General features: G+C 30.6%; 1 protein-coding gene across 1 annotated transcript in view; it reads right to left on the reverse strand.

Moving 5' to 3' along the window:
• The window catches only part of LOC100164052 (prestin), a 69866-nt gene extending 54284 nt beyond the window's left edge, over window positions 1–15582 (reverse strand). Inside the window, exon 1 of the mRNA XM_003240137.4 lies at window positions 15403–15582. The gene's annotated coding sequence lies outside the window, so the exon portion shown is untranslated. The remainder of the gene's footprint in view (window positions 1–15402) is intronic.
• Window positions 15583–16174: the final 592 nt, after the last annotated feature.

The following is a 16174-nucleotide window of genomic DNA, read 5'->3' on the forward strand; positions in this document are numbered from 1 at the left end:
ACGTATAAAATATACAAAGATAATGAATTATAAGCAGATCATTTAGGTACCTATCTAATATGTATTATGTTATATATATTAATAACATGTACGTCATAATTTTTACCAATAACGTTAAAAATGTTATTTAATATACATTAAATAAAGTAATATTTACAATTCAATAACGCAATAACATATACTTCTCAATAATAAAATAGTTCTGTTGACATTTTTATTACAATTTTAGATTCAGATTTCAATCAAGTTTTCACTTTGTAAAAATGCTTGAACTTTTTAATACGTTTTTAATATATCAAATAAAAAATATCTTAAATACCTTAAAATAATATATTAATTAAAAGCGTTTAGAGTTCAAATTTAGACCAACTTCGTCGAAAATTTGGAAATTATAAAATGTAAAATTTGCATAGATAAGTTTTAAACAGTTTAAAACAAGGTTTCTTACAAGTAGTGAAACTGAAACCAAAAAAATCTAAAAATACATAACCCACTTTTTTATATGGACATTTTAATTTAAAATTTGGATGAAGTTAGATAACTACGAAGAAAACTTACGTTAGTTATTTTGATGTAATACGAATTCGTGGGTCTAGAAACTTTTAGTTGTACCTACCACCTACGTATATTATTACATTTTTTTATACACAATTTCATCGTGTATAAAAAATTAATTCAACCTACCGCATCATTAATAATTAAAATAGTCAAATTAATTAGCTTAATATAAATATAATTAATATAATTAATCTTTGATCAGAATTTCTTTTCGTACCTATCCGTTGATTTACCACCGAATTCAAATTTAACACATAGGTAGGTACATTACAGTAACATAATCAATGAGAAAGTACACTTGACATCTGGACTGTAAATCAGAATAGGTTGTCACTTACTTTCCCCCTTTTTATTATTTTGGTTTTATTAGAATTTATAACAAAATAAAATATCGTATGAAAAAATTACGATTTTCATATTATACGAGTATATGTATAAATAGTTTTTAAACTATCTTATTTAAATGATTATATAATATTATACAATTAGTAGCATTGAATAATAAATAATTTGATACTAATAATTAAAAATTGTATTTTATAATTTTGTATTTGTAAAAATTGTCGATACCTCTTAGGTTTTTTATTCGTTTAAATAATATTCTTATAAATAATATGTTATATCAATTTTAATTTCCACCTCTATATTATTAATAATACAATTCAGTTAAGATAATTTGTTTTAGAAACTTTGTTATTTATATAACTGAATTTTATAAATCTACATAAAAACTGAAAAGTTTGATCGTTTACTCGAAGAAACTGACTTGATGAAAATTCATTTAAGTAAACGAATCAGGTCATAAAACAACCTTAAATTAGATTAACTTCTTTGAGGATTACAGTTTCTCTATAAGTTTAAACAATTATCCGTAAATAATCGAGTTGAATCCTATGCAGAAACATATTTATTTCTGTGAAAATAAACTTAATCATATTTTATGATACGATATTAGAATATTGAAATAATATATCAATCAAAACCTAAGTAACATCGATATAACAGTAACATACATAGGCAGGTACCCATTTATACAGCGTGCATATTTTAAATAGGCACATTATTAAGATGTGCATTTAGCATATTTACAAAATGATATGATTCTTTACAGACAAAAATTTAATTAAAATCCAAGTTACACATTAATTTTGGTTGGTATTTAAGTTATTGTTTTTAATTACTAATTATAAAATATTTTTTTTTGGAACGTTGAAATATTTCACCATTTTTCTCATATTATAATAAATGTTAAAATATTATCGTTTTATATTAATGAAAATATGAAATATCTCATTTAAAATGTATGCCAGTAAACTGTATAGCCGGTAAGTAAATTGATCCACTAAATAATGATATTTCTTTATTTATATTCATGACACAGGTACCTGTATACACATGAAACAATTCGTAATTTTAATGAAATTATTCAAAAGCATGTCATTTTGTTATTTGACTCCTTATGAAATACAGATTTAAGAACAAAATGTCGTTTGTCGAGTGCAGCTGGAACAACGAAAGTTTTTGTTTTCAACTTTTCTTCGAAACTGAACGCGTTCATTAAATTATACTTACAGTTTACGTTATTTAAAAATAATAACATTTTTCCAAACTGTTATTTTTGTGTACATAAAAACTCTACAGTGTTCCGTATACACTTATATTCATCGAGATGTAACGTATAATTTAACGATTCATATAAATTGCATCGCCATTAGACGTGTAAAACAAAATGACGAACGTATTATAGTAAAATAAAAAACCGAATCTTCCCCAGCTCTCGTTTTGATTGTGGAAAATTAAACCTAAACGATTAAACATTAATATTATATTTTACGCTAAATAAACAAATTCGATTTTAATTTAATTTTCCCTAAATTATATAGTCCACAATACTATAGAAAATTGTAATAAAACATGTAAACGATTATAATTGTTATACCAAAATATAGATATATTTGTTATATTTATTATATTATATTTATCTATAGGTATAATGTTTGTCTTTGTTCAATGACTGATTTGGATGTGTATAGATAAATGTAAAATAAATACAATTGTGAGATTACTTACGAACGAATTAATGATAAAAATGTAAGCCTAAATTATTTCCTTGTGCTATACTAAATCGTAATAAAAAAAAATTACTATCTAAAATAAAGGATCGGGAAATCATGCGTTTACTTTTAAAAAATCTGAATTATGACAATAGATATTATAATAATATAATTATAATGTTAATTCAGTTTTAATGTGATTATACTATTGCATTCGTTTGAATTTTTTTTATAATAATGGTGCACAATTTCGATGAATACATAATATTATTATATTGAGTATGTACTTGTAAAAATTTGGTTGGGAAATTCTATATTACCTTATAATAAGTGTATTCGTTCGAAAAAGTTATAAGCCCAAGTTTTTGTTATTATCGCCTTAAGGAATACCGCGTGACAGTCTGCTACTTTTGATTAACGCTCCACTATGTAAGGCGAAAGTGGCAAAAGCTATCTATATTAATCAAATTTTTTTTATTCCGAAACGATCATCCACGCGACTCGCGTCTTTCCACATATATAGGTACTTCGTCGGATAAAATTATGTTCAAATACACTACAAAATAGAAAAAAAAAACGTTTATGATAATGTAATGGTTAAAACAAGTTTATTCATACAATTTTCTAAACAAATAAGATTGTTATCTTTTTATACTTTGCACAAAATTCTATAATATTTGAATATTGTCTTTTTGTGATGCTGATTTTTATTTATTTTTTTAGATACATATATTTGTAATTCCGATCATTAATTTTAGGTAATTCCTATAATATTATCACGAAAATGTGATATACCTAGTGAATTTATAGCTAACATATCAATCAAAAAAAGCATATATTATCAAAATATTATTTCATAAATTTGAATAGCTCGTTGAAATATTATTCTTTCTCATACTGTCACACACATTATAATATAAGCAAGGCGAAAACGATAACACTAAATACACCGGTACCAATAATTTTGTATGGTCAGAACGCGCGCTATACTTTATAGTCATGGATTACTACTCCCATCATTCTGAATCGGAAATGTAGGTATAATTGTGGTATTATACACGATAGTTTGAATACACGATATCAGGACTAGGATTTCGGTAAATTATAAAAATTTCAAACGGCTTTCGATCTGGGCAAAGGGTTATATATATAGAAATCGCGAACTTGCAACGGCCGCGTGCCCCGGTTCCGGTTATTTAATAATCAAAAAGCTTCTATGCTACGTTCCGCGGTTCCTTAGAGTATCGGTGGCGGTCGTCGTCGTCGGCATAAACATGGTAAAAAGAAACGGAGCTCACTCACGCACGCCCTCTCTCTCTCTCTCTCACACACACACACCCACACGTGCACACTCGGCAGAGAAAATGTAGAATAAAGATTTATGGAGAGAAAAAAGCCTGGTCGTGAAAAGCTGCCGTAAATATATCGCCACATGGCGGTGGTGGAACGAACATATATATATATATATGCAACAGCAGTAACCGATATATATATATATATATATATATGCACGCGGTAGAGGAGAAAATAATAATATATATATATATATATATAAAAAATAATAATAATAGAAATAAAGGAAGAAAGAAAAAAGTGAATAAAGAGAAAACCCGTCGTGTGTGTGTGTGTGTGTGTGCGCGCAAGCGAGTATAGGGAAAAGGCGCACTATCCAATCGGTTGTCGGTGAAATATACGGTCCCGGGGCCTGTTTGCCGGCATGGATAGGTTGGTGTGGAGTGTCGGTCGTGGGTCGGTGTGGAGATTGTTGTTGGGGGGGGGGGGGAGGCAGTGTGTTGTGTAATATGTTTTCTCAAACGTCTTTCGAAATAAATTGTTTTCCCGGGCCCACAACGACGCGTGCTCCTCGACCTATATGCGGATTATAATACGGTTTGGCATCATGCGCGCCCGCACCAACCCAGTCCGATTCTGTGCAATCATGTTCATAATAAGTACCTAATAAGAATATAATATACACAGGTAAAATAATTGACGACTTTTGGAAATGTTATCGTCGTTGCCCAGCAAATCTATGATAATATAATATTATGCTCCGCCGTCGTAATCGTCATTACAAATTTTGTAAATCGCGTAAACCATAATATTTGAGGTTATACCGTATACGTGTACCATTAGTTATCACCACGTGGTATGTATAACTGCTATTATACTTCAGTCTGCAGCTGTGTGTGTTGTGTGACTTAGTGAAATCAAAATAAATAAAAATCAAAATAATAAAAAGATTGTTTGCATCCCATCGATGGTGTTTGGGATGAGAGGAACCCTTCAGAAGTTAAATTTAATTATTTTGTGTGGTTAGTAAAATGTACCTATATATGCTTGTGAAATGGCGCACTGTAATTGCCGGGATGTTATGGCACATATTTTTAAATATATATTGTACACTTGATCTAATGTGATCTTATATATCACTATTATACAATAGATTTTGAATATTTTGCGGTTATGTAGAAAACGAATTGGATATTGCTAGGAATACGGATACTGGGCAGTTCTAATAAACACAATGCGTAAATTCGATTACCTATCAACCCCGAAGAGATACGATGACTGAAGACCTTGCATCTGATAGCTAATATTTCGAAACCAAGACCCAAATACTGAGTGAAATACCTCATTTAAAGGCCTGTATATTTTGTGGTCCAAATGCGTAACATTAAACGGCATCCATCAAAACTCGGGAACCGAATCTGTACTTTATCAATTTGTATTATATCCCCTTTAGTTTGATGACCAGACAACAGTACAATAAATCGTAAAAAGATACTTAGGGAATTCTTTGAGTGTTGAATAATGAAGCCAAAAACACGTAGCCCTTACATGTGATTAAATCAATGTGAGGTCAAAAGTCGAACGGTGAAATATATAGAAAACAGAAATCATTACTTTTGTCAACAAGTTCTTCAAGAAGTGAACCACAAACCTAGACAATAATCAAATATTATCAATACATTATCGAGTACGAAAAAATGACACAACTTTCCATCAACTATTAATATAGTCCAATTTTATTACAACAAATTGAAAAAATTATCCAAAATATTCATAAATTTGAAATCATTTAATCGTATAAATTAATTAATTTACTATAATATCCTTCAAAACATCTCTACTCACCTTTCCACGTGTACTGCAGATAATAGTTGCCTAGCCTTTAATATTTCTTGACATTTACTCGTAGTTGGAGTTATTTCAATTTTTCGATTTAAAGAAAAGACATTCTCAATAGTTATACCATCTCACCCTTGGCCAAATGTGTTCATGATCTGGATTTACTGCTAATGCTCACGCTTTCTCACAACTTGCCCATTGAAAATAATTGCAGTAATTATCTCAAGACTTCAAGTTACCTTCCCCAAAAGTATTATATTGCGGAGGTACTTGTAGGACCGATTCTAGAATATAGTTTTGTTCTATGGGATCCCACAATACCACTTCCAGCTCCAACTATAGTCAAATCGAACTTGCTAGCTACGTATTAAAAACAAATTTTCCAACCGGGTTGTTACAAAATTTGGGCAGAAACTCTTTGGCTGTGCGCGAGCATAAGTTTTCTGAATAATATTCTAAACATTAAAACCTAATGTCCACCCCTTTTGTCTCAAGTAATTCTCAAAGTTCACTCACATTCCACGTTTTCCAACTTTTTAAACTCTAATTAGTTCCATTTCATATTTTTAGATCTGCAACTTATTATGAAGATAATAGAACACCATAGCCGTTAATTAGGTGATCTGGACCCCTCATGCTTCTCTCATATCTATAATCATCATTTATGTTATACTTACTAAATTCTTGTTATTTATATTGCACTAAACATTTATTATTTTTTTCATATTGTTTTTTGCCTCTTTTTGAGCCTGTGGGTTTATAATTTGCGTGTGTTACATTTCGACATTTGTACATTTTATGACTGTTACTTAAATAAATAAATACTCGTTGATTAATCAATCAATTGGTTGTAAAACATATAATTATAAGTTCTTTAAATCAATACACTCAAAACATACATAATATAAAATATAAATAATTTGTTAACTTTCAGTACAAAATAGAAAACCACAAAACTGGGAAACTTGAGATGGATTTGAAAACTTTGTAACTCTTATGTAATAATTAAATATTAACTATGATTTAAGTAATTTAAAAAAGTTATTGTAAATATTTTTAATTATATTGTGTACACAAACAATTTATTTCAAAAGATCTATAGTTACAGTATTAACATCTGAAATATTAATTGTATGTATAAAAGTATTTATTTATGAACTGAAAAGTTTGAAAACTCCACGAAGGCGTATATAATTTATTTATCACCAATTTTCTATATTGACCACCAAAGGTTAATAAATATTTATTTTTCACGATTTATTTGACTAGGATAGTATCAACAAATTAAATAATCGCATTCGTGTAACAAGTATCATCTGTACGAACTACGAATGGTTTTTATCAATAATTCGGAATAGTTAGTCAGTTATCCAAAATATTACGCCATTTACTTAATATACTTAAGGTTAAGAATTACGAATAATATTAGATTGTCACTTAAAATACGCACAAATAAGCACTTACAATTGAGTCTTTTATACCTTCAAGAATTGTAATTAATAATTAATCATTTAACAAAATATATTTGCCAGCTATGAAGCGATACTGTTTGCTTTACCATCACAAACTCCGTTAATTTAATCTGAACAATATAAAAGTATAGTTATACCTGCCCACTTATTCATAATTCACGGCTGCAGAATATAGAAATGATATTTAAAAATATATATGATTAAATTGAACGATATAACTTAATTACTTGTTACTTATATAAAACTGTATAGTGTATATCAATAACAATTAATAAAATTGTGAACAAAGATTCCGTCTATCTGATAATTCTACACTGAAATATTTGGATTTAAATCGATTAAATCTCACGCCTATCCAAAAATATTTTTCCTGAATGGAATTAACGATCTAGTATAAATCTAGCATGTATTTCCGAGGATGCATTTACGGATACAATAAATAGCGATCTTTAGATATATCACAGCAATATGTGTATAGTCGTAAATGTATAATATAATAATATTAAAAAAAAAAAATTTTACCCCTCGAAATTGCGTTATTATTTCCACTCTACTAAAAGCGATATTCGTTATGCTTTTCGAGACTACTCGTCATGGCAGTCCGACACAGTAGTTCTATTCAAAAACGCGTTCACCGAGACCATTATAATATTGTCCCGCGCAATAATTATATTTACGCCGGATACTGCAATCGCCACTCGACAGGTCACGTATTATTGTATCGCAGTCAATATAAGTCCTACAATCAAAAATGGCATAGCTCCGTTTGAATGTGTGATAACATAGCGATCGTTAGTAGGGATATTAAAATTTGTCCGCTACTAAGGATTGATCGCGGTAGACTGAAAGTCCAGACCCCCCTCCAAAAAAAATTTGGTGTTTTATTGATACAAAAATGTTAGCTATAAAAGTTGAACATTTTATAAGTTTTTAACTACATAATCATAATTAAATTTTAAATTTGATACATTTTGTCAAAATTTGAACTTTAAATGCTTTTAAAAAAGTTGTGTCAATGCATATTTTTAATACTGTTCAATTAATGTATTGTTGCAATATATCAGGAGCCTTGTATTATATTTTCACGCTTTTTGACCCAACAATAATACCTAACATTTTAATATTTTATTGACATTTATAAAAATAAAACAAAAAAATAAATAAAAAATGTCCGTAAGCAGCTCAAACCGAGTCAAAATATTTTAAAATGTTTATCAAGTATATGAATTGATAAAATAAACACATGGTGCAAATTTCAAGTAACTATGGTTATTTGTTTTTGAATTACAACAAAATAAGAAAATAAAATGCTACATGAAAAATCGAGTGAATATCCAATATTGTAAGCTCAAAAACTTCGAACGCTCATAAAAATTGTATTTGACCTTCCGGTAGACATTTTTTTAAGTTAATATAGATAAACTTATGAGGAATATTTTATTTTAAATCTTTATTTAAATTTTAAAAAGTTTTTAAATTTTTTCCTAACTCAAAATAATTTGCAAATTTTCGTGATTTTCACGTATTTTGTCAAAATTTGAACTGACGTTTATCAAAAAAAATTGTATCAATATTTTTAATATATTTGACTGCCATAATAACAATATAATAGGAGTATATTGTATTACATTTTCAAGCTTTTTGACCTTAATAATACAATTTTATTAACATCTATAGAAAAAAAAAATAAGAAATTTGGAAATTAAAAATGTTTGTAAAAGCTCAAAATTGAATGAAAAAGATACTGAAGTTGATAATCGAAGCATTATTTTGATTACTTATCGTCTAAAAAAAACAATTAAAAAAAAGAAATTGTAAAATCAATATATTCATCACTCCACTCACAATCTAAAATTATTTCACTAATTCATAATATGATTTTAGAACAGCTGATATTCGTATTGATAATACCGTTTAACACGCCATTTTACGGGGAACAATAATGCATACTGGGTACTTTATTAAATTTCTATTTTCTTGATTGTTTTTCCAACAAGCATATTATTTTATACTGAAAATTATGGCGCAATCAGAATTCAATCTTTGGCTTTATGGATTTGAAGCGATTATTTCAATAATTAGTTAGTACTTTGTTGGTCATAAATCATAACATATTATAGCTTTATTTATTGCTAAAAATTATTTTCATTTAAAATAAAATTTTGATCCTTCGTCTTTATTTATAACTAGCTGAACCCATGCACTTCGTTGCCCGTAAAAAATAGCAATTCTTAAAAAAATTATGATTGTTCAACTTTTTTTGGGTGTAACTTGCTGTAGTAAGTGCATCATAGCCACCCTGGTAGGTGATGTTCAATAATTTGATTTGATGCAAGCTTTTACCTGATCTGCCCGAATAACCAATAATAAATAAATACTAATTTCTACTGTAAACTGTAACCAATCGTAAATATTAACAAATAAAAATAAAATTTCCAATTTCCATCGTGAACCTCAATATCCCTGTTTGAGCACCTCTTTAAAATGCGAATTTCAGCAAATCCTTTCTTATTGCACGGTGAAAATATGAGAAGAACCTCTATTTCAAATAACAAGCTCGTACATTGCGTAGTTTTTGAGTTACAGCGATCAGTGACTAAGTTGTATTTGGATTTTATATGAATAGATTGTGATATTTTAATACTTCAAATTATTTTAAACGTAAATAATATTTTTTTTATGTCCAAAAACTTCAGGTTTTTAAAAAACTTGTGTTAAAGTTGTTTAATGTTTTTCTTTATTTTTTTTCCATAAAACCTGTTTTTTTTGAAGTTGTAATTCTTAGACTATAATCAAAATCGATTTATTTTTAGGTGCTTAATAAATTTAATTCCTATATTACAGGACAAAGCTCTCAGTTTACTGCCTTTCCATGAAAATTCCTTAATCATTGAGTGCACATAAATAGAGGTTTAATTTGGCATTTGGTTCATAATAGTGGCAATTCGCAATTCGCAGTTTTATTCGTCACTCGAATTGCGTGCATCCAAGTCAAACAAGAAACATCGTTTGAATACGTGCTGTAACTATATGTATAATATTATAATATATAGGTACTCGTATTGTATTATTTATTATACAAGTATAAAATGTAATTTTTATAATTATTTTTTTCTTCAAATTTTTCCACAGTAGGACAAACGACAAGCAAATATTGTACCTTCCAGATGACTCTTGGGAAATCAGCTGTATATAATAATAATATATAGTCTTGTGAAATTGGAAATACACTTCCACGTCGAAACGAAAATAAAAACACGTCATATATTGAAACGTCTCGTCGAGCGTTATTTGTAATAAATAATAATTATAGAGTGTACTCTGTACAGTATAGGTACCTACCTACCAATATAATATTATAATATACTATATATACCTATGTAAATATATTTTATTGTAACTGTACGGCTACTGGAGTAATGCGATTATAAATTGCACGCGTATAATAATAATATACCATATAATATAGTTTTCATTCAATTCAGTTGACTTTTCAATAGAGTCACGTCAGTTTTCAATATCGCGTCTCATTCAGTCATCCGTCGTTAACATCAGTATTGTCATGCTAAACTGGACACCGGTGGCGGTGAGGGTGCATAAGTCGATTACAAAAATATTATCGCCCTCGTGTTCTCCGCCGACTATATAATATTATGTATATGGGCAGAGTCGCGTACACCGCCGGGTCATTATTAAACGTCGACAGTGGTGGAGGGTGTCGTTTATTGTTATTATTATTTTTCAAATCGGAAAACCGTCATTGTTCAATGGTAAAAAATTTAACTTTTTCTTTTCTCTCTAGTCTCTCTACTCGCGCTGCACACTGCGCACATTTTATACACAGCAAGAAATAAAGTCCGGAAAAAGCTATCAATTATATTCGAAATCGGACGACGGATCCGCGCTGCAGAGAACTAAAACGCGCGAGTTTATTTAATATATATAATATATTATATATATATTTTCCTCTCCCCGTCTAGTTATTTTTTCTCCCCATTACCGAGAATAAAACTTTTCTGCTTCTTCGTCGTCTGCATGCAACTATATATATATATATATATATATATAATAGCAGTACACTTCTTATTTTATTTTGTTTTGTCGTCGTCGTGGGTGGCGGTGCGGGTGTATAGTAGTGACGGTGATTTTTTCCCCCTATCTAACGATTTCCGAACCTTTTCCGAATTTTTGCCGAAGACCCGTTATCGTTTAGCCCACTGGCGCTACGGGTGCTTAACGACTTCCGGAGACGACACAAAAAGTCCCCGCGATACCATATACGTATACAATGTGCATCGAGACGGGTTCTTCGTGCGTTGGTCATATTACTGTATTATCATCATTGAAGGCATGATCCCCGGCCGACGATATCGGAACGCGAAGACGTTTCCGAACGATAAATCTGTATAATATAATATATTATTAAGGGTCCGCCGAAATGTCCGTTGTTTTGTTAACAACGCATATACACAATAAGAACAACACACATAAATACAGTCATGTAGTTTATATAGTAATAGTATTATGATAAATGTACACATGGTACACTATACGATTATAGTTTCGACTTTCAACGCATGTCCGTGAAAAAGTTTTCCATGAGTCAAGACCGACCGTAACAAATATGACGATATGTTTACAGTAGTATACTTAATAAAAATATATATTTATTAAATATTCATTTATATATTTTAATCTATGATAAACTTGTCAAAAAATTTAACATGGTTCAACGTTACTATTTTGAATCGAGCACAATTTTTTATGCAACTCAAAAAATAACTACAGACAACTAAAAATAAAAAAATGAAACTGCAACTGCAAAACAATATCGTATCGCAATAACAACACTATAAATTTAATAAAATATAACTGTATTTTAGGTATAATTAGTTTTGTGTTCATGCATTTTAACGAGTTTTTATGACAGTTTGACATTTATGATAAAATTTAAAAAATGTATGGATTATGTTTTTATATACTCAATAAAAACTTTTTTCAGTTTATCGATGATTGAAGTTATAGTTTTTACTTTTTCAAACTGTTTATGTTAAATTATTATTTAATGAAAATAATGAAATAGCTTATAGTGCGCTTATACTTTTTAACCCAGTTATGTTTTTTTTAGAAAATAAAATATTGTTGAATAATCTTAAAAATATTCAGTCCCGTATATTTTAAAATAAAATATAATTAGAATATTTTCAAAACATGTGTCGAATATTAAAAGTTTATTTTTCAACAAACATCTTCAAAATATTTGGTCTCCATATATATTCAAAATCAAATATAAACGGAATATTTTCAAAACGTTGCATATCAAATATTAACAAAACGTATGTTTTATAAAATATTTAAATATCATATACAAGTTCGACGGGAACGGTTGCGTAATAAATATGTAAGTACAAGACTGTTTATAAAGTGTGATAATTAAGCGTGTACAATTATAACTATAGCAGTATTGTTCTTCTGACACGGTTTATTTTAATTTGAAAATAAAACAATAAATAGGTATTATATCAGTTAGGTTAGGTTTTATAACGACGATTGCTTGTAACGAATTTTAATTTGGTAATTTTAACATTCAAACAATGATTGAATGGTGTGTAAAACCGATTAGGACGATTTTACGATATTTTTGGAACAAAAGAAAATTAAATTATATTATATGTCCAACGAATACGAACAATACCTTTAATAGTATAATAATAATACCTATAACACGTGTCGTCTTACATCTATTGTAATACTATCGCACACGAGTTAGCTATTCGTGAAATAATGACTATTGTTTTCTTGCTGACGAAAAAATGATGTATTAAATATATTATAATAATAATATGATAAAGTGTTTTGAGTTATATTATTGAGTAGGTATATTTTAATTCTGTCTATTAGTTTTTACGTCGTCGCCGAGGGCACAACCTATCGTTATTGTATTTTTTCGCCTGTTAAAAAATGTCATCGCGGTCGCCCAAATTCGCGGCTTATGTTTGACAAAATATAACATAATATATATACTGCATAATACTCGAAATCCGATTAATGCGGTGTGTGTTTCTTGTATATATAGACAATATATAGTATTAATCCGCGGGTGGACGCGCGACATCGGCGAAAAGTTTCTTCGCTCCGCCGAAGACGGAACTTTGCAGCGCGTTATTTGGCTTCATCCAGTCCAGGCCAAAGTACCGGTTAAAATAATATAATAATAATACTGTGTAGCTTGAATAATATATATTATGGATTAGTCCTGTGCTTTCGAGCTTCGGATTGGGCGTGTTGAGGCAACGTAAATATATGTATATATGTGCGTGTGTTTGAGTGTGTGTGTGTGTGTGTGTGTGTGTACATAGGCGCTCGAAAAGCTGTAAAGACCTAATGAGGTTTCTGTACAATATTATGCGACTGTCAAATTTAATTAACGTAATTCGTCGCGAACGCAGCAGCAGCAGCAGCAATATTTGGTAGTACAACCGTTAAACCTTTCAGACATTTTTAATACTCGGGAGTCCGAAAAAAAAAATAGAGTAAAAGAACACCGCTCAAGCTCGTACAACTATGGATCATATTTTTACAACACAACGCGTCGTCCATAAATCCGTTAACGTTAGTTAGTCATAATGCTATTATATAATATTATGTCGTCGAAAATCACTATGGAGTTGCGATGAAATGCTAAACATAAATTAAATTAGATTGGCAGTTTTTGATTCCAAAAGCCGTTTAAACATCACAGATACAAAAAAAAAGAATATAACTGAACTCTGGAGACGTAAAGCGCATTTTAATGTACCTATACATTTTAATATAATATAATATTATGTATATAGGCACCTATATGTGGATATGTGACTACAGGATAACCGACATTTCCTATACGCATTCGATATTGCGATAAGGTAGGTTTTATTACATAAAAAATTAAAATATTAATTTCATAATTCATTTTTCCCGTAAAATGATAATGTTATTATTTCAGAGCACAATCATATGGCTTTGTGTGTGTGTCTCTCCAGGCTGAGACACAGAGAGAGAGAGAGAGAGAGAGAGAGAGAGAGAGAGAGAGAGAGAGGTTTTGATATTTTACAACAATCTTTGCCATATTTAATACAAGATTTGAAGTGAGTATAGTACAGTCGTACAGAAATAATTTTTACGATCCGCATAATTCCTTTTGTAATCTTTTCCCGTTCACTGAGCGCGTGTAGTTAAACATGTTGTGTAATTAAAGAAAACATTTACAACACGAAAATATGTTTCACGCTCATCGCTCTGTGCAGTGCTTGCCTTTTCAAAAAGGCGTGCGTGAATAAACCTAAGACCGGCTGGTGTTTATTTTATTATATTGTAGTTCGTTACTGCAACGAACGTATACACTGAAAAGCAACTCGTACGATACTACGCACATAATACGCCCTATATTTAACCCCAACGCTCAGATTTCGTACTAACCTGCCTTCATATTGTAATTGTCAATCGATAAGCATATGTACGCACTAATACTACGCTTAATAGGCGATAAATTAAATTAAAATGATTTTTAAGTGTTAAACGCGGTTCATCGATTTTGGATTCTTTCGCATTTGATTAAAAAATTAATAAAGCATAATAATATACTACTTATTATATATAGTAATCCGCGTGATTTCGAGCAAAATCCTACTCATATAGTGTGCGTGTCGTGTCACACGTGTCGTATGTACTTACGACTTTTTAGATGTTTTTTCGATCCGAGTGAACAAAACGCAAAAAACAGTCCACTCGTAAAATACTATTATGCACAGACGGGCGAGTTAAGATGAGTACGAAACGAACGCGACAGAGTGCAGTGAATATCGTTGCCCGACGGCGCCACCGCCGATAAATTCCCGACAGGTGTCTATTATGATATCATATTATAGTGATAGCGGGAACGGGGGTGACGGCGGCGGTGAATGCATAATATTATTATAATAATATTAATATGTGTATATTATATAAGTCGCGCACAGATGTCGGATGAGACGAGTGTCTGCAGCCGGCGTCGACGAGCGGATTTTCCTTACGGAATTTCCATCACAAAACCCTGCCCCTCATCCCTCCCCACCCGATAGATCACGTGGCGCCCGAGGCGATGTGTTGCGCTCACATAACTACACTGAGTTTCAAATAATATAATAATAATATTTTATTTACGTTACCTGTTCAATGTTTATATGTTTACGCGACGATATTGTGCAGCACAATATCATATTTTCGTAAGTCGTTACCGCTACAGGAGACGGTTTGGCGCTTGCAGCATGACGTATGGTGATCTCCGTCGTCCAGTCCCTTTAACGCAGCACCTATATTTGGCCGGCGAACGCGTATATAATATATTATTATCTAAAATACCTAATAATATAATTATATATTTTATATTTAATACGTAAACGGGTATCCGATATATACTACTGCGCGTGACGGCGGCGATCGAGTGCGGACCGAGATCGCGTTTATAATATTAATTTATTATACGCCGAGTGCCGATACAACGCGCGAGCCGATAGTGGTCCGCGGACTGAAAACGAGCAAGATCGAGATGGGGACAGAGACTATCGATAATGTCGCGGACAAGGCACGCGGGCGACACGCATCCGTGACCTATAACACCGCGGTATGTTATTAATAAATTAATATTGTGATGTAAAAAATATAATATTGTACGCCACACTCAGCTGGCGATAACGTTTTTTTTTTTTTAAATACTGTATAATAAAATATTATAATAATAATTAAAACCGTCGCGTTCCGTTGATCTGCGCGCCATCCACAACGACTCGCCAACCACAATAGAAAATGGCCGTCGGGTCGCGTGAAAAACAGCAGCGGAAGTCTGCCGCAGCCGGTGGCGGAGACGACGATAATAGCGCAATATTGTTTTTACAAGAGGAATATCGTGAGCGTTTCATATACATTGAGACAATGATGTTT

The sequence above is a fragment of the Acyrthosiphon pisum genome, chromosome A1 (assembly GCF_005508785.2).
Source record: "Acyrthosiphon pisum isolate AL4f chromosome A1, pea_aphid_22Mar2018_4r6ur, whole genome shotgun sequence".
In the NCBI taxonomy this organism is placed as follows: Eukaryota; Metazoa; Arthropoda; class Insecta; order Hemiptera; family Aphididae; genus Acyrthosiphon; species Acyrthosiphon pisum.